The 21,268-nt window shown below is 38.1% G+C and overlaps 1 long non-coding RNA gene across 2 annotated transcripts in view; it reads right to left on the bottom strand.

The window, feature by feature from the left end:
• The window catches only part of LOC125616648, a 45,987-nt gene that overhangs the window by 24,491 nt on the left and 228 nt on the right, over nucleotides 1–21,268 (bottom strand). The window lies entirely within an intron of this gene.

Raw genomic sequence — 21,268 nt, 5'->3', positions numbered from 1 at the left:
GGCCTGACGCACAAAAGACTTTCAGGACTGAAAAGCAAACCCAAAATTCTTCAGCTTGAGCCACATGAAACTGACAGTAATCCATTATTTCTGACCCCAAAATGACGTCATCCTGGTTCAGCCTAATGCTGTAAAGCACCGACCCTGCAAGGACACCCAGACTCTCCTCCTGATGTCATGAAGCCTCTTTACAAACTGGCAACACCTTGATTGGAAGATTGTGTGACATAATCTGGGGTGGGGGTGGTGAGGGAATGGCTATGTAATCTATTATCCTTACACCCATTATTGTTATTATTATAGAAAAAGACATGATGTGAAACTGAACTAAAAAATGGCAAATCATGCCAGAAATCATTTAGTATACATACATTTTTGATACATCCTATCAAATGCTCACATGTAAGCATGCTCACCAGATTTTCCCAAGCACTGAAATGATTTTGAGTACTGAAAAGCTAATGGTGCTGAAATGTTATTTTGATACACCATGAATTTTTTCTTTAATATTTTTAAAATTATAGATGGACACGATAGCTTTATTTTATTTTTATGTGGTGCTCCTCGACATCAAACCCAATGCCTCACAGGTGCTAGGCAAGTGCTCTATCACTGAGCCACAACCCCAACCCCACACCACGTGTTTTAACAAGCAGGTAGCCTATGAATCTGCAACAGGGATGTATTCAAAGGATAACTTGAATTTACTTTCTTGATCACTGGGCTTTAGAGAGAAGCTACTATCTATGACAAATTATATCTCCAAGTTCTTCTCTTAGAAATAATACATAGTAAATTCAAATTTTGCCTTTAATTCATAGTTTTCTCCATCGATTTAGTTAAAATAGGAAAGATTCAATGGGCTAATGATGATTATGCATTGAAATATAATGGCTACTGAATAGTGGATTGTTAAATGCATAACACTTAGGAAGATTTTGTTAAAAGTTTTGGGTCCGATGATGAACAATGAGAAACGGGTCAATAATTGAGTCTTAGAATGAGATATCAGGCACTCATTTTATTGAAGGGGATGATGAAGCACAAAAAAACCTAATGAGTGGCAGCCATTCACCTCATGGTGAGCCAAACACTGTCAGTGACTAGAGTTCAGCTCCTGTGACTTTTGGACAAGCGTTCCTTCCCATACCCTGAACCCCACCCCAAATCACAGTTTGGCTCCAAGTAATATTTTGTTCCTTACTGTTAATACTTCTTTTTCTTGAAAGTATCTGGTATAAATAATAAAAGATGAGCCCTAAAAATAACATATCATAATGAACATAACATATCATAATGATCTTAGATGACTCTAATTTGGGACAGAGTAAGCTTCTTCATATTCAAACAAAACAAACCTTACCTAAACAAGTGAAGACATAGGTGTGTCATCAGAATCCATAGTCATTGATCTTTCTCCAGTCGAGAAAACACCTTTCCATCCTACCTTTCCAGAAAATACTTGCCTCCCATATAAAAGGTACTAGATCTGATATATTGGAAGATTGTGCCTGATTTAAATTTCCAAACCAACATTTTAAATAGGAATATGATTAAACACAGGTTCAGGATAGCTTTACTTCACTACTTGTGAACTAAACCAAATAAATGAAAGGAAGAAGTGCTTGAAATAGAAGGATTCCTAATACCTTTTCTAGTACAATGATAAATGCACTGAAGAGAAATGAAAACAAGGAATTGATTGACAGAAGGATGAATGATTCAGCTTGGTTCTACCTTCACAGTGACTCATTCTGCAAAATTGGAATGTTTAGCAAATAAATCATACTATTGTACCAGAAAAGACAAGAACATAAGATGGTAGAGAACCGAGCATGCCAAAACATCATTTTCTTTTATTTCTGTGTATGACTTTTCAGTGTTCTGAATATTACTCTTGTCTTTGATGATACAGAAAAGGGAAAGAAGATGTTAATGATAGTGTGTCAGAAAAAGCATTCCTTTATGAATGAAAATCATTTTTCTAAAACAGTATTTATGAATAGTCCTAAGTTCCTTTTCTTTCCTCATTAGCCTTAGATTGAGTCTGTGAGAATGGCCTCTTCCCAGTGAATAGTTAGACACTGTATCACATGGGCCTTTGGCACTCTGGGCTCCCACACCCAGTCCTGCCCTGGTGGCCCTGGGCTGTGTGCCTGCTGGGTCTCCATAGCAAAGGCAGCTTTGTGATTGGCATGGGATGAATCCTGCACCCTGGTTTGGGAGTGCACAGATGGAATAGGAGGGTGTGCTGGCGCAGAAAGATAGTGACTCCCTTAACCACCACTTTATAGAGGTGACTGGGCCAACTCTAATCCGGTTCCCTCCCCACTGGGCTAAGTAAAAGCTAATAATGATTTCTTATCTTCCTCATGGGCTTCAAACAATTCTAGCAGAGCTCATGTAAGTTCAAAGGTGAATGAAGTCCAAAAGGAATGGTAAAAAAGGAAAGAAGGGTTTCTACACATCAGGCCTAAAGTTCTCGGAATATTCAGATCAGATTATACGTAGGATATGTATCCATCCAAAAGAACATCATAACTCTTAGACACTGAATGGAGGTGCTCAGCATATGACATGGAGATATCACCCTTCTTTTCAAAATCATTTATGTTTTGATAGAAGAGGTGGTGCAGTAGGTGGTGTGTGGGACATGGGGGGAAGGTTTAAGTGTGATAGTAAGCAGCCCTTTCAGGCAGTGTGTGTTGTCGGCTACTGTGACAACTGGAGGTGCTCGGTACTCCTCCTACAATACATCCCAGCTGATGCCAAAGCATGGCATCGTGAATTCTTGTTATTCCTTAGTGCCTTGTGAGGCCTTCTCGCCATTATGCTTTTCCAAGATTCTACCTGAAGACTTGGCAGACTAAGTATTTGATAATGAGTGTTTTTCAGAGCCTTTCTTTCCTAACAGCAGATAGAAGGGTTGAACCAAAGCACCGGGTGCCCAAGGAGGGGGAGAAGTCCCTTCAACAGAGGTTGTTGGTTGCTAGGAATCAAGTCTCACTCCAATGAACTGAAATTAAACGATGAATTCTCTGTAAAGATAAAGATGCAATTTTATAGACATCCATGAGCAGGAAACAAAGTCCAACTAGATTCAGAGGACCTGTGCTAGGAAATAGAAAGCTAGATTTTCAGGCCGGTTGGTCTTGGTTCTCTATGTTATTCTTTCTTTTGTTTTTGACTCTTTCTCTTTGATTTTGATCTTTTTTTTTTTTCCCTTCAGTGCTGGGGATCAAATCCAGGGACTCGTACCTGGTAGGTACTCCAGTCCTCCTCTGCTTTTTAAAATCGTGTCTCTTTTCTTCTCCCCATAGATTTTTGGCTTCCTCTGATGATAACTTTGCTCTCCAGTGGGTTTGGTTGTATGGGACTTGGGTTTTCACTGATGCCAACCTTGTCCCTAACTGAACGCAGGCTCTCAGCTGTGGTCCACGATCACTGATTGTAACTTGTAATCTGTAACTTGAATCAAAATCATGAGAGAGAATCTAATGTTGCTATCCAGGAGTCTACCCCTGGCCTAATCAGACTGCATCAAAGGGGATGCAAGGTGGGTTCAGGGTCACATAGGCCTGCCCTTCCAGCAGAGACTGTGAACTGCAGGGATCAGAGATGTGACCAGAGGAGGTGGCACAACTGTCCCAAAGGATATGAACTACTTTCCCAAACCAAAAGCTTCCTCTGTACAGTGAAGCACAGGGCAAGCCTTACTTGGAGAGGGCAAGATTGTTTGCTATGGCATAGCGCCAAGTTAAATAGTTTTTGGAGTATCTGCTTCTCCATCCCTTTTCTCTTTCTACTACAAATTTCACAAAAACCACAAACCATTAAAACAAACCACTGTTTTAATGGTGGCACAGCCACCACTCTGAATCTGTGAACAGTGCACATCAGGGGACAGATCTAGGGACTGAGGTACTTTTCATTCATTCATTGGACTAACTTTAGCAAGCACCTACACTGTGCTTTGTGCCAGAAGATTCTTACATCCTCCAAAAGTCTATTTTACCAATCGCTCTTTGGCACTTGTGTTAGCTAGCTTTCCACTGAACTACAATTTAAATTTCACCACTTAGAAGTTCCTAAAATACTCCTGGAATCTATTGTACCTAAAAATTTCTAAAAGCAGAATATTAATAAGTTCAGATACATAAACAGTGATAATTTCTGGCTCTGGAAACTACATTCAGTTCAGTGCCTGGAAACAAAAACTAAGCAGAGGGCTAAAATAAACATAATATTATCAGCCTAGCCTTCCTCTCCCCACTGATGGCTCTAATGTGAGGTTCCAGGAAACTCACTGTGTTTGCTCTGGACAGATGTTTACACGTGTTTTGATTCTTCCAAATCTAGTGATATGGAACCGTGAAGAAAAAGAGAGAGAATAGCTGATCATTTAAGAAGTTATGATTAAGCTGTGAATTTTGAGGGAGGTACTTTCTAGAGACACAATCATCTTTATAGACATTTATTTTTAGGTATTTAGACTTTATTTATGGTACTTTTAGCTGATGCAGATAGGGAATTGAACTGGTCATCAGAGGACTTGAATTCACTTTGCCTATAAAAAGTGTATATGTAAGTTCCTTGCCTCCCATGATCCTCTGCTTCTCTCTCATTTTTTCCTAATTCATCAAATTACTAATATTCACCAAGAGGCTGAATATTAGTGCTCTTTGAAAACTAAAAATTCCATTCAGCAAGTGTTTGAATTTGACTAAATTCAGGACTTTATTGAAAAATCAATATTCTTGCTTGGCCTTGCTACTGAAGTTATTTTGTGCAAACTTACATTATCAAATTTTTGTAATTATTTAACTAAATTCCATCTCAAATATATATGTATGTAAATTTATGTGTCTATTTTTTTGTTTGCTTGTTTGTTTTCTGTGGTGCTAGACATTGAACACAAGGGCCTTGTACATGCTAGCTAGTGCTTTACCACTGAGCTATATCCCCAGCCCTCAAATATATTTTAAACTAACACAATTAACTTGCTTGTGGCTGTGCTCTAAGCTTATTTTCTAAAGTATACAACAGAAACTAATTCAAGCATTTGTTAAAAAGCAAATACATCTCCAAAGCAGATAATTACTAAAAAAATATGAAATACTATAATACCCTTTAAATGAAAAGTCTGATTTTTAAATATTGTTTTTTTCTTTTAAAGCAAGGGATAGATTTTTGCAACAAATCCAATCCATAGACGTTCTGATCCAGACAATGCAAGGTATTATGCTAGGACCTGTAAAGAGTGAGAAAATGTAAGAAAACTGCCTCTACCCTTAATGAGTTTAAAAGGACAAGATACAGGGAATCTAAATACATAGAGAGGAATTAATCTGTGTGTATAGCTATGCATTATTACATCACTATCAACATGGCCCTATATTGACAGAGTTGATAAGTAGTTAATCCTTCTGTTCTAAAGTAAAGGCAACATCAATTTTAAAGATGAACAGATCTTTAAAATGAGTTAATCCAATTAGCTAAATAATGTTTTTATTACTGAGTTAAGTTCATCCAACGCCCAATATATGATATAGTCTCTAAATGGCAGTGACAGTAAAATGTTTCTAAAATTTTTCAAATGATCAGATATAATGCTGCCCAGAAATGGATTTTCCAAGACCAGAGGGTCAAAGTGCAGGAGCATTGCTCAGAAATGTCTGGGCACTGACTCTCTAGGCTCCTGTCTCCAATATGAGGGTGTGGCTCAGAAACAAGGAGAAATCAGTACTGTAAACATCCTCCTAAACTGAGGCATTAAATACAGAGAGTATTTATGTAATAGTAATTAATGTATTAATGTATCTGTATTTAATGCCTGACAAGTGATGTAGATGTTAAGTGTAGGCCCTGGAATACTGCTGGAGACTAAGCTTCTCTAGTGTCTGACCCAGGGATGAGCCAAAAATTAGAGTTGCCAGAAAAGGAATATAAAATACCCATTAATAGGATAAAGAAGCCGGGTGGAGTGGCTCACATCTGTAATCCCAGTAGCTCTGGAAGCTGAGGCAGGAGGATGGAGAGTTCAAAACCAGCCTCAGCAACTTAGCTAGGCCCTAAGTAACTCAGTAAGACGCTGTCTCTAAACAAAAGATTAATAAAGGGGCTGGGGATGTTACTCAGTGGTTAAGCACTCCTGGGTTCACTCCCTGTCCCCCCCCCCCAAAAAAAATAGGATAAAGAACATAGTTAAATGGTTAACAAAAAGTAGAACGTCACTAGAAAGTGAAAAACTTTCAGTTCATTGGAAAGCCAGCTAACACAAGTGCCAAAGAACAATTGGTAAAATAGACTTTTGGAGGATGTAAGAATCTTCTGGCACAAAGCACAGTGTAGGTGCTTGCTAAAGTTAGTCCAATGAATGAATGAATGAATGAAAAGTATCTCAGTCCCTAGATCTGTCCCCTGATGCACACTGTTCACAAATTCAGAGTGGTGGCTGTGCCACCATTAAAACAGTGGTTTGTGGTTTTTGTGAAATTTGTAGTAGAAGGAGAAAAAGGATGGAGAAGCAGATACTCCAAAAACTATTTAACTTGGCATTATGCCATAGCAAACAGTCTTGCCCTCTCCAAGTAAGGCTTGCCCCGTGCTCCTCCGTGCAAAGGAAGCTATTGGTTTAGGAAAGTAGTTCACATGCTTTGGGACAGTTGTGCTACCTCCTCTGGTCACATCTGAAAATATCTAAAACTAGGAACCCAAATGGACTAGTTATACAACAGATTGGACACAGAATAGCTACAGGATAGTGAGCTGCATTGGTGAGCTGGAAACCAGATTAATGGAAGGGACTTTGAAGCAAAAAGGAAGAGCAGAAAGAATAAAAACAATAGCTAGACCTTGAGGCTTGAAGAATTTCACATACACATGTAATCGGAGGTCCCAAAATGAGAGTGAATTGGAGAAAAACAACATGCCATGGGATAATAAAGAGGAATTTTTCAAAGACAAAGTCTTCACTACATAGATTCAAGAGTAGGATAAAATTGCAAATAATCATGTCACAAACTGAAGACCAAAGATAAAAAGGAAAATCCTAAAAGCAGCCAGAATGACAAGGAAAGAAAAGAAAAAAGAAGACATTATCTTCAAAGAAGCAATATTAAGATTTACAGTTGACTTATCAACAGAGATTATGGATTCCAGAAGATAATGTTTTAAACCTCAAGTGCCTAAAGAAAATGATTGTTGGCCTAGATCTGTAGCTTGCAAAATCATCCTTCAGAAATAAGGTGGAATAAAAATGGTTTCAGACTAACTAGAAGATATTCTTCAGGCAGAAAACAATAATCTCAGATAGAAATATGGAAAGGCAGGAAGGAAAAAAATTGGAAGAGCAAATATATAGATACTTATAAATTACAATTGACTACACAAAATGGTAATTGTAATGTCATTTATAAATTGACTACACAAAATGGTAATTGTAATGTCATTTATAGTATAAAATAAATATATACAATTTATCTGCATGGCAAAAAGAATACAAAAATCATGAGGGGCACATAGTTTATTATTTCTGTTATTATTGGTATGGAGATTGTCATTATTATTATTAGTAGTAGCAGTAGTAGTATTAGTAGTAGTTGTCGTCGTCATAGTAGTAGTACTGGGGATTGAACCCAAGGGCATTACCACTGAGCCACATCCCAACCCTTTTTATTGTTTTTTCTTTTGAAAGAAACTTGCAGAGGACCTGGCTAAATTGCCAAGGCTGGCCTCAAACTTGCAATCCTCCTGCCTCGGCCTCCTGAGTTACTGGGATTACTAGTATGTGTCACTGCACCTTCTGGGGGTCAATAGTTTGGAAGGTCCAAGGGTCTACAAGTATCAGAAGAATGGCAAAATAATGATTTGTTGTAGTTTAAATATTTATGCTCCCAAATATGCATATTCTAACCCCACAGGGATGACAATGAGGTGAACAGCCTTTGGGAGGCAACTAGACTATGGGGCTAGAGCCCTATGAATGGGATTTGTGACCTTATGAAAGAGACTTAGGGAGCTTGTTTGCTATATCTGCCATGAGAAGATACCGCTAGAAGGCACCATCCATGAGGAGCAGACCTGCACCAGAAACTGAATCTGTGGGCACCCTGATTGTGGACTCCCCAGCCTCTAGTACTGTGAGAAAGACACTTTTTGTTTGAGCTATGTATTTATGGTTTTTTGTTATAGCAGCCCAAATAGACTAAGCCATTCTATAATAAATCAAGGATATATGTTGTAATCTCTAGGATAACTGTTCAGGATAATAAAATAAAATGTATATAAAATTGTACCCACTAGTGACCAACTCATACTCATTTCAAAAGAAATACTTTTTGTTAAAATTGATATATTATAAAGTCTCAACAATTTCAAAATATTGAAATCTTTCAGAATATCTTCTCTTACTACTGTGAAATAAATCAGTAACAAAGATCAATAATAAAAGTAGAAAAACAGCCCAACTTTATTTAAAAATTAAACAGTACATGAGATGGATAACCCAAAAATTAGAAAATAATTTAAATTGAATGACAAAAATATACATTTCAAAGTTTATAGGACCAAACTTAAACAGTGCTCCAAAGGAAATGTGTAGCCTTAAATGTGTATTATAAAATAAAAGGTGAAAATGTACTACTTAAGTGTTAATCATAAGAAACTGGGAAAAGAATAGCAACCAAACCTAAGGAAAGACATGATAAAGACAAAAGCAGACATCAAGGAAATAAAAAATGAAACACATATTAGAGAAAGTCAAAAAAGCCAGAGTAAGTTTTTTGAGAAGATTAACAAAATGATAAAATTTTAACAAGATCGATTTAACTAAAAAACTAAAAACAAGTACGGAAGGCACAAATTAGCAACAATAGCAATGATATCCTGGAGGACATCACTATAGATCAAATGAATATCAAAGAGATAACTAAGGAATGTTAAAAACAACTTTATGTTGATAAAAAATGGGTAATTCTTTGAAAAATGCGATTTACCAAAGTTAACAGAAGCAGAGATAAAAAAACATGAATATTTCAGTAGGCATTAAAAAATTCAGCCCATAATTAAAAAATATAAACTTTTCCAGAAGAAAAGCCCTGGCTTTTAAGCTAAGATAGCTTACCAATGAATTCTCCCAAATATTTAAGGAAGAATTAATGCCTGTCTTTTGTAATTTTTCAGGATGATAGAAACAAAAGAAGAGCTTCTCAGATTTTTAAAAAATTAGAATAGCATAATTTTTATTTTAAAATTCTGAGATACTTTGTGAGAATGAAAATTACAAATCTACTTTCCATAAAAATTCCTGAAAAATTCTTAACAAAATATTAGGAAATCAAATCCATTGATATTGTAAACTGAGGGGACAGGTTAATCCAGATATGCAAGGATAGTTTAAAATTCAAATATCGTAAACATAATTCAATACAATAACAGAAATACGAATAAAATCTTACTGTTATCTCAAATGCAGAAAAGCATCTGATAAATCGAATATTCATTTGTGATGAAAACATTTAACCGATAGAACTTTCTTAATTTGATCAGAAAAATCTATAAAATATGTATAAGCAAGCATTATTCTTATTTATTTATTTATTTATTTTTTTAGTTTTCGGCGGACACAACATCTTTGTTTGTATGTGGTGCTGAGGATCGAACCCGGGCCGCACACATGCCAGGCGAGTGCGCCACCGCTTGAGCCACATCCCCAGCCCGCAAGCATTATTCTTAACAGTAGAATATTAAACCTTCTCCCTAAACTTAGGACCAAGTCCAGATTGGCCACTGTTGCCACTTTTACACAACACTGTAACTGGAGGATCTATAAGAGAAAGAAATGAAAGTCATGGAAATTGGAAAGCAAAAAGTAAAATCATGGTTTCTAACCATAAGATCATGCCCATACAAAATTTCTACAAATTACTCATATCTGTATATACTGACAATAAACAAAGAGAAAATAAAACCTATTTACAGACATATCCAAACACTCAAAACACCTGGAAATAAATCTAACTAAAGATGTACAAGACTGAAAGTTATAGCATCAAGAAAAATTAAAGAGCCAAATAAACGGAAGTATACACATGGCTATGATTAGAAGACTCAATATTATATAAATGTTAATTCTTTCAAATTAATATACACTTCCAGCAACCATAATCAAAGTCTGCCTTTTAGGTTTCTTTGTTTTCAGAAATTGACAAATTCTTTTAAGCTGTATATGGAAATGTGAAGTACTAGGAAGAGCCAAGGCACTCTTGAAGGACAAACGCAGAGGACTTGCCCTATGAGATGTCAGGAACCCTGATTATAAAGCTATGATACCCAGAACTGAGTGGTATTAGTGGAACAGAAGAAAGAATACAGAAGCAGACCTGCATATATAGGATCACACATTTATGCCAAAAGGGACCTTACAACATGGTAGGGAAAAGGGTGGTTTTCTCAATAAATGGTGGGCCAATTGGATATGTAAATGGCCCACTACACACGAAAGTCAATTCCTAATGGATTGCAGAAATAAATGGAAAGTAAAACAATAAAGATTTTTGAGGAAAACACCTTTGTGAACTTGCAATAGCAATTCTCTCTTAAATAGAAAATAAAAACAAACAAACAAACCAAAAACCATAAAAGAAAGGAAAACAAAAATGGGATAAACTTGATAAGACTCAGAACTTCTGCTCATCAAAAGTGTCTGAATTGGCAATCTGCAGATGGGAGAAAATATTGATCTCCATATTAATTTATGTATATTACACACACGTATATGACTTTAAAAAACTCACAAACCAGAATATATAAAGAAGTCTTAGAGTCAATAAGAAAAAGATGGACAGCTCAACAGCAAAACAGGCAAAAGACTCAGAAAAGAGGATGTCTAAAAGAACATATGGGAAATTGCCCAAGTTCATTAATCATTAGGAAATACAAATTACAACCACAAGGGAATAATACTACCACTATAATGACTGAGATGAAAAAATGGAAAATAGTAAGTGTTGACAAGGATGTGAAGAAAATGATATCTCATATACCTCTTGTGAGAGAATAAATCAGCACAGCACTTTGGAAAACTGGCATTTAATCCTGGAGCTGAACATGTACGTGACCTGTGACTCAGCAAATGCATTCTAAGGCATATAGATCTACAACGACACACAAAACATCAGTTGAACTTCTCCAACAGAAGCCAGACCCAAGGGTATTCGTTCCATTTGTCCAAATGGAACCAACCCAGATCAATAGATGAATGGATAAAAAAAAATGTGGCATTTATACACAATGGAGTATTACGCAGCACTAAAAGATGACAAAATCATGAAATTTGCAGGGAAATGGATGGCATTAGAGCAGATTATGCTAAGTGAAGCTAGCCAATCCCTAAAAAACAAATGCCAAATGTCTTCTTTGATATAATGAGAGCAACTAAGAACAGAGCAGGGAGGAAGAGCAAGAGGAAAAGATTAACATTAAACAGATACATGAGGTGGGAGGGAAAGGGAGAGAGAAGGGAAACTGCATGGAAATGGAAGGAGACCCTCATTGTTACACAAAATTACATATAAGAGGTTGTGAGGGGAATGGGGAAAAAAATCAAGGAGAGAAATGAATTACAGTAGATGGGTAGAGAGAGAAGATGGGAGGGGAGGGGAGGGGGGATAGTAGAGGATAGGAAAGGTAGCAGAATACAACAGTTATTAATATGGCATTATGTAAAAATGTGGATGTGTAACCGATGTGATTCTGCAATCTGTATTTGGGTTAAAAATGGGAGTTCATAACCCACTTGAATCTAATGTATGAAATATGATAAGTCAAGAGCTTTGTAATGTTTTGAACAACCAATAAAAAAAATTGTGCTGAGGAAAAAAAACAAACAAAGTATAAAAACAGGCAGAACTAATCCATGTGGTTAGAAGTCAGGAGAGTGTTGCCACTGGAAGGTTAGCAACTGGGAGGGAAAACTCAAGAGGGCTTTTAAAGGGCGAGTAAATGTCCTGATTCTTCACTTGGGTGACAGTTACAAGGGCACGGTGCCCTTGTTCTGATAATCCTCTTCCATGCCTGCTACATATGTTGTCTCATAACTCTCTTTGCCAGAACTTTCCAATTTTTCCAAGGCTCACCCTAAAAACCAGTAAGCAAACATTTGAATACTCCCTTGTGGTTGTCAATGGATAGTCTGCTTCTAAAAATAGAGCCAAGGAACCAGGGTATCAGTGTCTACCCAACAAGCGGGATTTAAAAAAGAAGAATAAATATGTAGACTCATTTTAATAAATACAATTGAGTGAATGCAAAATTCTACTTCAAAATAAATGTGGACAACTGCCACAAGAAGCACGTTTTCCATCATCCTCCTGTTTCCACAAAAAAGGAAATGTCAGTGAGCAGACTCATCCTCCAGCAACTTGTTCAGATTGGCACCTGACCTCTTCTACACAACAGCTGCCAAGGAAACCTACACTGGTTTCCTATAATGTATTTTTATCACAATGTAACAAGCAAGTAGCAGCATGTCAAAATTGCTCTCTGGAGAGAGTGATTATTATTATTATTATTTGTTTTATTTTGCTTTTTCCTATAGTTCAAAACCCCTTTGGGTACTCTCCAGTGTGTTTTGAGATTGCCTATCTTCATTCCTAACTAAAGATCTCCACTGAGGACGCTCCCCACAACGTGTCACCTTCAAGTCCCCAGGCACTCGGAGAAGCCCAGGCATGCAGACTGGTGGACTTACTCCAGCCTGCAGTTGCTGAGACAGAGGACCACAGAGAGCAAGGCAGAGCTGAGCCAAATGAGGACCTGCTATACTTTGTTAGTATAAACATATTGTGGTGAGGCACCTCTCCAGCTTTGTTTATTTTGTACATAAATCCAGCCATTAGGTTCAACAAACATTTATTAAACATCTGTGCTGTATCAGGCCATGTCCAAGGCACAAGGGCAACAAGACATCCTCTTTTACAACTTTCTCGTTCTCAAAGCACTTTTTATCTCTCATCTCAATCTTGTGGAATCAAGCAGTGCATACGTTAGTACTGCACTTCCATTTTATGAATGGAGGAGGTGATAATCTGAAAGGTTGAGTCACTTAATATCCCATAGTTAATAAACAAAAAATTCTGGGACCAAACTCCAGGGATTTCAATGCTCTATTTTGCCATATCACCAAATTTTTTTCTAGACATTGCCATTTTGCATTTAATTACAGTGTTTCAGACCCTTGGTGCATGCCAGGAGAGAGATACTACTTTACTTTCTTATAAATCTTTATTGCTAATGCCATGGAGAAGATGAATCACAGGGTTCATGTTATCATTGCTTAATTCATAGAAAGAATTTTCATTTCTGACCATTTAACTGTTTTCCCTAATTTATGTTTTGATTTGCATGTAATTTACCTTGCTGAATCAGATATTTAGTCAACAAAATGAGTAAGATCTAAAATTCTTCAGGTATTTGGAATTTTTGAATACCCCAAGTACATATTATCTGTTGCAAGTATTTTGGCTCTTGGTTAACTCCAATTTGGAACTGAATTCTGTGACTGTCTTATATCCGATATTTATTTCTAATAATACTACAAATTCCTAGAGAAGAGCAACCATGTTATGGCCCTGGGAGTGTAGCCAAGGCTAACAATATTTGCTGAATGGAATTTAAATTATGGCTAACCCTGCTACTCCCTAAATGGGAAGCATTAGAACTAATGGTTAAGTATGAAACTAGAGCAAGGCAGGCTTTGGTGAGAGAGCTAGTTCTACCACTAACGTTGGGCAAATTACATATACCAGTTCAGCCCCATGGCCCTCATTAGATAATGGAGACATTATTAAATGAGAAGCTTGGTATATAGTGTGACTGAGACCACTTGCAATTAAAAAGACTGGTTTCTGTGATCTTTCCAGAAGTCCATTTCCTGTATTAACATGATGTTTCTTTTCACTGTCACAAACTAAAAGGTCAGAGTTCCACAGCAAATTACCCATGGAGCAGCCAGCAAAAATGGCTTTATATTTGCTAAAAATAGTTAAGTATTTGAGATAGTGCTGACTAGTGGGGAGAGCTTGTCTTTTCTCTCTGAATTTTATTTTATCTTGATGGTGGTTGGTGAATAATCATTGCTTCAGATTGAATAATCAGATTCACCGTTATAAACCAATGATAAATTAATTACTTCAACAGAAAATCCAATTTTTTAAAAGACATAAAACAGGAGTCTGAATGCTTCATGTAGTTTTCTAAACCAGGTTTGTTAAATATTATCTGTATTTATGAGAGAGATAAAATTAACTCCAGTTTTGAGGGATATAAAAGCATTTAGGTATTCAATTAGATGATCTCTTCAGGCTAATAATGAGCAAAATGAAAATCAGAGCACTTACTGTTTATGACCAAAATCTTAAGAGGTAACCATAATGGCTTGTTTCATGGTTTCAACACACTGAGTTTTTAAAAACAAATTCTCATTTGAGTATTTCATTCCTAAGGCTGAGAATTTTGGAGTATTAAAGAAAAGGATTTGCTTGTTTCTATCATTACACAATTATGACAGAGAAAAAAATAATCATCCTTTGCAAACTTCTCAGGTTCCACACTTCAGCAGATTTATTCTTTGAGCAGAAACTGTAATTTACCAGTGAGATTATGGATGACATTCTCTGATTCTTCCTATTTTTCATATACCTCTCAGTTTTTCTACACTAAGCACACAATACTTTTAAATTAGGAAAAAAGGTGTTTAGTAATTTTTGTTGTCATTGAAAAAATAAATGGAGCAATGGAACAGGGAGCACTCTACCTCACCAAAGGCTGGCTTAAGGGTATGCCTTTGGAAAGAACCCATAGCTGTTGGGGGTGTGTCTCAACCAAGGAGGTTGAATCCCCAACCTGGGATGTGGACTACTGGTCACTAAGAAATATGCATGTGACTATTATACACTTTATTTTAGCCAGGAGTGTGTGGTTGTCGTAGCCCTTACATAACTCTCAGACTAAAGAGGAGCAAATGACATGTGGTAGGCACTTAGGAATTATTTGCCAAATAAGCACCTGTGCTAAGGTAGGAGAACAATTATTGTTCCCCAGGACAGAGGCCATCTCATTTCCTGCCTGAGAAGGCAGGGAGGCTTGTGCCTTCTGAAACTATAGAACTTAATCACCAAGTAGGAATCACAATTAAGCAGAAACCCACGAAAAGCTGATGCCCATGACTTCAACCAACTAGAAGTTTTCATTGTACTTTTCTTATCACAAAAATATTGTAGAATAACACACAGATAAGGAAAGAAGAAATATTTTATGATTTATCTATGCATACCTAGAATTGATATACAAATATATTTTTATTTTATGAAAATTAGAATTGGTTCATTTTATAATGTTTTGCTATTTCACCAGATATTCCCCTTCTACATTATTTTGAAGAGCACTATAGTGTACCAGTTGGGTGGGGGAGGGAGGGACTAGCTATTGGCTGCTATCCAAATTACAGATTGCAGAATACTTGCTAAAATCCCTGTGAAAAACTAAGAATGTGCTAATTTTTTCCTGCTGGAAATGATAGTGCAATGAGTATGTGATCCCCCATTATAATTGAATACTTAATAGATTAAAGTAATCTCCCAGCATTGGAGAACTTGCCTGAAGTTGTTTTTCTTAATGAAGTAATGGATTGACATCATTCACCTGAGAGAGTGGAGCCTGTGTGTCCGGGGTAGTAAAAACTGACTCAGACAAGAAATCAAACTTAGATCTGCTCTAATTGGTTAGTCTGTTCCTGGGCTTGGGCAACAGGGGACACATCATTATCAAAAAATCATATCAATTTTTTGAATTGGAAGGAACTTTAGAAATTGTCAATTGTCACCCTCAATGAACTCTTGGGATTGTGGGAAGCTAACAGATTTTTACTCAAGTCTAAATCTTAGGTCTCCTCACCTTGTGATTCTAGTAGATTTCCGTACTCATCCTGGGTCTAATACTTTTATAATTGAAGACTTTGAATAAATGGGACTTTGGGCGCCCTGAGCCACATTCTAATTCAAGTGCAACTAAACCAAATATGCAGGACTTTCACCAGGATGATCTCAATCAGTTCTGCAACCCTTAGCTAAAAAACTCCATCCAAACGCTAAAAACATGTTAAGTGAAAGAAGTCAGACATCAATGACCACATATTACATGATCCCGTTTATATGAAATGTTCAGAAAAGGCGAATACAGACAGACAGAAAGTAGATTACTGCTTACCAGGAGCTGCAAGGAAGTGGAATGATAATGATTACTTAATGGGTCTGAGGTTTCTTTTCAGGATGATGAAAAACAATCTGGAATTTAAGGGTGGTTGCTGGGATCAGTGGTGCAGGCATGCAATTCCAGCGGCTCAGGAGGCTGAGGTGCTGAGGGCCATTGCTAAGTAAGAATGACACATGGCAATTTATTTGTCGGCCTACCCAATGTTGCTTAGAGGAAGGACTCTCCATATTGACCCAGGTCATTTGCAGTGTCATTGCATGTAAGGTGACCTTGCTCAAGGACCAGGGCGGATCCGGGTTTAGGGCAGATCGGGGTTTAGGGCGTTCCCAGTTTAGGACAATCCGGGTTTAGGGCGGTTCCAGGTTTAAGGTGTACCCTGCTGGGAATAGGGCGTATCCTGCTGCCTCAGGCGTGCCTGCTCCTTGAGTTCCCGCTGAGTTCTCGTGGGATTCAGAGAGTATTTGGGATTTTGCCCAGAACGTGATTGGGGCCCAGAACGTGAATTCCCTCAGAACGTGTGTGTAGAGTGCCGGTGTGAGTTTGGGAATAAAGAATTGCTGTTTGAATCTACAAAGCTGTGAGTGGCTCGTGATTTTGTGCCCAGCCAGACTGTGGCACTGAGGCAGCAAGACTGCTGGTTCAATGGCAGTTTCAGCTGTGGCTCAGGGATTAAATGCCCTGAGTTCAATACCAAGTACAAAATAAATAAATAAATAGCACACACACTGATGATGGTTGCACAACATTGTGAATAGACTAAAAAAATCACTAAACATTTTGTACATTTTAAAATGGTTAAGATAGTGAATTTTATGTCATGTGATTTTTATTTATCTCAGGTGAGTTTAAAACAAACGTATCTGGCCTATGCTAATGAAGGTAAGAGACAGAGCAATCAGATGGGTGGGCGGGAACTGACTAAAGAGTTGCTCCATCCTGAGCTCTACCTGGGGCAGGAACCTGCCTCATCTCTGGTCATTTCCAGCCAAGTAAAGGAGTTTCCCGAGAAACAAGCTACAAGTTGACATACGCCTCATGGAACTCAGGGGCTGGAGTCCGAGTCTCCTCTGAAGATATTTTTGGAGACAAATATTTTGGAGACCATAGTTTTGGAGACATAGTATGAGTGAGAGATCTCATTCCATAGCAAATCTTGGGCAATTTAGAAAAACCTGCTGGAGCAGGCCTCGAGAAGGACAGGCTGCTGGGGCACTTCCAGAACTGGTGGGCAAAGCTATTTATTTCCTGACTTAAGCCAAAGTGTCCCTGGGTTTAAAAGAAGGGTGGGGAGGGAGGGACTAGCTATTAGCTGGTATCCAAATTACAGATTGCAGGATACTTGCTAAGATCAATCACTACAAAAAAACGTGGAAGTCCTTCATAGCATAAAAAGTTCTATTAAGGTGTTCATTATTGGTTAAGATGACTGAGAATTGTCAAACTAGTGCTGTAACAATTTCTTGTCTCATATTTCTGATTCCTTAAGTCTTGGAATATAACCTAAGAAATTCTGGAAATCACAGACCTGAAAGAACCCCTGAGATTTCATTTAAATCACTGCCTCTGTTCCAAACACAGAAAGATGTTCACATGACCACACCTGCCCTAGTACATCAGATCCAAAATCATGCCCGGTGTCAATTTACTTTCTATTATCCATTAGAGTCATTATCAAATGGTCAGAATACCAGTAGCTTATACCATGTGGAAGAGGGCTGAGGAATAGCTCTCTGTCCTATTTTAAACTCCTGGAAAGGCAACTTGACCATCTGTCTTAGTACCCATTCAGGTTTGGAACCACTCTGGCAATAACATTCTTATTCTGTTTTATCTAAATCCTTCAAATGAAACCTTAAGGTTATTTCAACTCCATTTTTTAATAATTTGAAACAGTTGTTTACCATTTGGTTGGCATGAACATGAAAATGAAATAATGTATGTTGAACACACAACCCAGAGTCTGGCATGTAATCATGGCCCAATATGTATTTATTACCATCACTATATTCATTATGACTCTGTCATTCACAAGTGACACAACACACCTCAAAATCATTTAGGCAAAAAGAAGAGAGGGAGGCAAAAAGAAGAGAATGTAACCAAATAAGAAGTATAAGTGTTTTCGGGCACTACTGGATCCAGGATCAAAATAAGGGGACTCTCACCAGAGGCCAAACCGATAGGGCTGCCTGATTTTGGACTTTCAGCCTCAAAGAAAGTGAACTAAATAAAACTCTGTTCTTTATATAGTACAGAGCCTCAGATATTTTGTTATAGTGATAGAAAACAGACTAGTATAAAGGCAATCTGTTAGAAAAAAAGATGAAGAAGGTTAAAAAGATTCACCAGAAAGATAAAAATAAAATAAGAACATATTTATATCATTATTGAGGTCAAGTCAGTTTTCTTTTCTCCAACTTTAATAAACCCACCTCTTTCATATCTCGCTTCCCATTAACAGGTGGGGAACCCAATTATCAGTTCTTCCAATGATTAAACAGCCTTGTCTGTGGATTTTGAGTGCATTTAGTTTACTTATGTTGTGCAATTACTGCATGTTTCCATGGTATGCCTTCAGCTATAATAACATAACCTTCTGTTTCCATTTTTAAAGTCATTTATTCTTCTTACAGCGTTTTTGTATCAAACACAGGTCTTTCTCCTATTTCATGGTTTTCTCTGAATGGGCTGTTACTCAGGAAAGTACTGCAAAAACCTGGTCATTTGTTAGTCATTTAAAAAGTTCTCGAGCACTGTGAGTAATTTTACTTCTATTTTTTGGTTAACTATGTTAATCCTATAAAAACAAAGAACTAGAGACCAAATTTTTTGAAAACTCCAGGGGGTGTGACCTATTAGAAGAAAACCTCAACCTCTGCCTCTCCTCTGGAAGTGAAGAATGGTTTCATGAAGCATTTCAGGCTGCATTCTTGTGATAAAATTCAACTTTCCATGAAACTGAAATTAATCTGAATCAAATTGCCCTCACTTGAAAACACTTTGAATTTACCAGTGCTATTCTGGGTTTATTCCACAAACAGTTAAGTAAACAATGCACATGACTCCATTTATTTATTTATTTATTTTTAAAATCATGTTTATTCTTCCTACATATCAACTCCAACAATTTCCATAGTTATTTAAAAACTAAAAAGAAAGAGAATTGTAAAATTAATGCAGTTAATCAACAGTGCTGTCAAAATCAGAATTAATTTTTTCAAAATTGGTTATTCCAGCTATAACTTAGCATCACTCCAGTTTGATCTCATTTTCAAATAAACTGTGTATTTTATATTTCAAAGGGGATGTGATTCCATAATTGCTACATTTCAACTGCTCATCCCATAAATGAGCAGTTGAAATGTAGTTTGCTTTCCTCCCAATGTTTCCTTCTCCTGCTCCTCTCTTCTTTTTTTTTTTTTTTTGATTTTTATTGTGGGTTGTTCAAAACATTACAAATTTCTTGACATATCATATTCCACACTTTGATTCAAGTGGGTTATGAACTCCCACCCTCACCCCATACACAGATTGCAGAATCACATCAGTTACACATCCATTGATTTACAAATTGCCATCCTAGTGTCTGTTGTGCTCCGCTGCCTTTCCCATCCTCCACCCTCCCCCTCCCCTTTCTCTCTCTCTCCCTCTCTCTCCTCTCCTCACCTCTCCTNTCCCCTCCCCTCCTCTCTCTCTACCTCCTCCACTGTATAACCCTGAGGGCATGACTCCATTTAAATTAGGCACTGGCCTCTAAGATTTGTGCTAGCACACCAATTCATTGATACACAACTTTTCACTAAACTGAAGGTTGTTTGAATGTGGGGTGGAGGAAATTGGTTGTCACTGTCATTGTTTTTATTTTTACGTAATATTACATATTATGTGCCCTACTCCAATTGCTTTTTGTTTTTTCAATTTAGTCTGCTTTTCAGTTGGTTTCTCTATTGCTTCTGCTGTGGTTAGCATCTTCTGTTAGGGCAGTAATTTATTTCTTTTAATCCGGATATAATGGCCAAATGGGTCATTTGGCTCAGTCAAATCCCATCGTTAAATCTTGGAGTTAAGCAAAAACGGGTTTTTAATCGAAAAGCTCATCAGCTTCATGCCCTCTACCTCATTTTTTGCATGGCCTTGTCCCGCTTGTACCTTCCCATGCCTGCTGGACCAAAGCACGCTGGAGCCCTGGCTCTCTGAAAGGGGACTAAATCCCACAGCACAGACACCCTTTCTGGGATCAGTCCTGGTCCTGGTCCGGACAGAGTGGCCAGCAGTTTGTCAAAAACAAACAAACAAATAAGTAAATAAACAAAACAAGCAAGAATCGGTCTGGTTCTGTAATTTTTTCTTTAAGGTTAATGCTCTTATCTTTGCATTCAAGCTGGAAGGTCGGCTCTGAACCATATTTCCTGCCCTTCTCCTTCCGATTTGGGCACCATCCCTGATGCCGCCTCCTGAGTTAGGAAAGGGATAGAACTTTTCCAGGGAGCAGAGGGGTGTCCTCCCTGTGCCTTCTCCATTCTTTCCCCCAAGCAAAGATTCTGGTCGCCCAGGAGGAGGAAACGTGCTCGAGTCCCCATCCCCCCGCCTCCTCCCCCAAATGAGGGCGGAGACGAAGGCAGCTTTTCTGTTTGGTAAACCTTTAATGCCAACTGAATTTAGCGCTGATAAAGCTCCCTTGGCCCTCGCCCCAAGGCAAAGCGCGAAGAGGTCCGGGAATTGCGTGGACTAGTGAGGGAGAGATGCTACCTACATGGCCACGGCGAAGTGGGTCCCCAAGATTGCGACCCCTCCCTCCTGGACTGGGCGTCTCCCCCTGAGCCTCTCCCGACCCCAACACCACCCTGTTTGGGGCTGGACAAACGGACAGGAGAGTGCAGGGTCGCGAGCTGGGGCCTCCGGTGTGGATCCCCGTCGCAAAGCCGCTCCGCGGGTCGAGGGGAGCCGGAGGAGGGAGGCGGAAGGCGGCGGCGGGGTGGGAGTGAGGGGGGACGCC

This window comes from Marmota marmota, unplaced genomic scaffold, assembly GCF_001458135.2.
Source record: "Marmota marmota marmota unplaced genomic scaffold, marMar, whole genome shotgun sequence".
Classification (NCBI taxonomy): Eukaryota; Metazoa; Chordata; class Mammalia; order Rodentia; family Sciuridae; genus Marmota; species Marmota marmota.
Note: the sequence above shows the minus strand (reverse complement) of the source record. Positions and strands in the feature narration are given on the sequence as shown.